The sequence below is a fragment of the Musa acuminata genome, unplaced genomic scaffold, assembly GCF_036884655.1.
Source record: "Musa acuminata AAA Group cultivar baxijiao unplaced genomic scaffold, Cavendish_Baxijiao_AAA HiC_scaffold_1126, whole genome shotgun sequence".
Classification (NCBI taxonomy): Eukaryota; Viridiplantae; Streptophyta; class Magnoliopsida; order Zingiberales; family Musaceae; genus Musa; species Musa acuminata.
In genome coordinates this window covers 4490503-4493002 of record NW_027021339.1, presented here as the reverse complement: position 1 = coordinate 4493002, position 2500 = coordinate 4490503, and positions in this window count along the sequence as shown.

The window sequence follows — 2500 nt, the reverse complement described above, 5'->3', positions numbered from 1 at the left end:
AAAAACGGGCCAAAACTGGCCATTTTTTGCTGCGCGAGCGAGCGGAGAGCGGCGAACAGCGAGCGAAGCGCGAGGCAGCACCGTCCCTGCTATACGAAAGCCCCATCCAGCCCTGTGCCACCCGGGGGGTTCCAGGGTGCTGAGATGGCTGACATTTTGCTCCGCTCACGACGGTCACCGCGCCACACAAGAACAGCCCAAAAACAGGCCAAAACAGCCCAAAAACGGGCCAAAACTGGCCATTTTTGGCTGCGCGAGCGAGCGGCGAGCGGCGAACAGCGAGCGAAGCGAGAGGCAGCACCGTCCCTGCTATACGAAAGCCCCATCCAGCCCTGTGCCACCCGGGGGGTTCCAGGGTGCTGAGATGGCTGACGTTTTGCTCCGCTCACGACGGTCACCGCACCACGCAAGAACAGGCCAAAAACTGGCCAAAACAGCCCAAAAACGGGCCAAAACTGGCCATTTTTGGCTGCGCGAGCGAGCGGCGAGCGGCGAACAGCGAGCGAAGCGAGAGGCAGCACCGTCCCTGCTATACGAAAGCCCCATCCAGCCCTGTGCCACCCGGGGGGTTCCAGGGTGCTGAGATGGCTGACGTTTTGCTCCGCTCTCGACGGTCACCGCGCAATGCAAGAACAGGCCAAAAACTGGCCAAAACGGCCCAAAAACGGGCCAAAACTGGCCATTTTTGGCTGCGCGAGCGGCGAGCGGCGGACAGCGAGCGAAGCGAGAGGCAGCACCGTCCCTGCTATACGAAAGCCCCATCCAGCCCTGTGCCACCCGGGGGGTTCCAGGGTGCTGAGATGGCTGACGTTTTGCTCCGCTCTCGACGGTCACCGCGCAATGCAAGAACAGGCCAAAAACTGGCCAAAACGGCCCAAAAACGGGCCAAAACTGGCCATTTTTGGCTGCGCGAGCGAGCGGCGAGCGGCGGACAGCGAGCGAAGCGAGAGGCAGCACCGTCCCTGCTATACGAAAGCCCCATCCAGCCCTGTGCCACCCGGGGGGTTCCAGGGTGCTGAGATGGCTGACGTTTTGCTCCGCTCTCGACGGTCACCGCGCAATGCAAGAACAGGCCAAAAACTGGCCAAAACGGCCCAAAAACGGGCCAAAACTGGCCATTTTTGGCTGCACGAGCGAGCGGCGAGCGGCGGACAGCGAGCGAAGCGAGAGGCAGCACCGTCCCTGCTATACGAAAGCCCCATCCAGCCCTGTGCCACCCGGGGGGTTCCAGGGTGCTGAGATGGCTGACGTTTTGCTCCGCTCTCGACGGTCACCGCGCAATGCAAGAACAGGCCAAAAACTGGCCAAAACGGCCCAAAAACGGGCCAAAACTGGCCATTTTTGGCTGCACGAGCGAGCGGCGAGCGGCGGACAGCGAGCGAAGCGAGAGGCAGCACCGTCCCTGCTATACGAAAGCCCCATCCAGCCCTGTGCCACCCGGGGGGTTCCAGGGTGCTGAGATGGCTGACGTTTTGCTCCGCTCTCGACGGTCACCGCGCAATGCAAGAACAGGCCAAAAACTGGCCAAAACGGCCCAAAAACGGGCCAAAACTGGCCATTTTTGGCTGCACGAGCGAGCGGCGAGCGGCGGACAGCGAGCGAAGCGAGAGGCAGCACCGTCCCTGCTATACGAAAGCCCCATCCAGCCCTGTGCCACCCGGGGGGTTCCAGGGTGCTGAGATGGCTGACGTTTTGCTCCGCTCTCGACGGTCACCGCGCAATGCAAGAACAGGCCAAAAACTGGCCAAAACGGCCCAAAAACGGGCCAAAACTGGCCATTTTTGGCTGCACGAGCGAGCGGCGAGCGGCGGACAGCGAGCGAAGCGAGAGGCAGCACCGTCCCTGCTATACGAAAGCCCCATCCAGCCCTGTGCCACCCGGGGGGTTCCAGGGTGCTGAGATGGCTGACGTTTTGCTCCGCTCTCGACGGTCACCGCGCAATGCAAGAACAGGCCAAAAACTGGCCAAAACGGCCCAAAAACGGGCCAAAACTGGCCATTTTTGGCTGCGCGAGCGAGCGGCGAGCGGCGGACAGCGAGCGAAGCGAGAGGCAGCACCGTCCCTGCTATATACGAAAGCCCCATCCAGCCCTGTGCCACCCGGGGGGTTCCAGGGTGCTGAGATGGCTGACGTTTTGCTCCGCTCACGACGGTCACCGCACCACGCAAGAACGGACCATAAACAGGCCAAAACAGCCCAAAAACGGGCCAAAACTGGTCATTTTTGGCTGCGCGAGCGAGCGGCGAGCGGCGAACAGCGAGCGAAGCGTGAGGCAGCACCGTCCCTGCTATACGAAAGCCCCATCCAGCCCTGTGCCACCCGGGGGGTTCCAGGGTGCTGAGATGGCTGACGTTTTGCTCCGCTCACGACGGTCACCGCGCCATGCAAGAACGGACCAAAAACAGGCCAAAACAGCCCAAAAACGGGCCAAAACTGGCCATTTTTGGCTGAGCGAGCGAGCGGTGAGCGGCGAACAGCGAGCGAAGCGAGAGGCAGCACC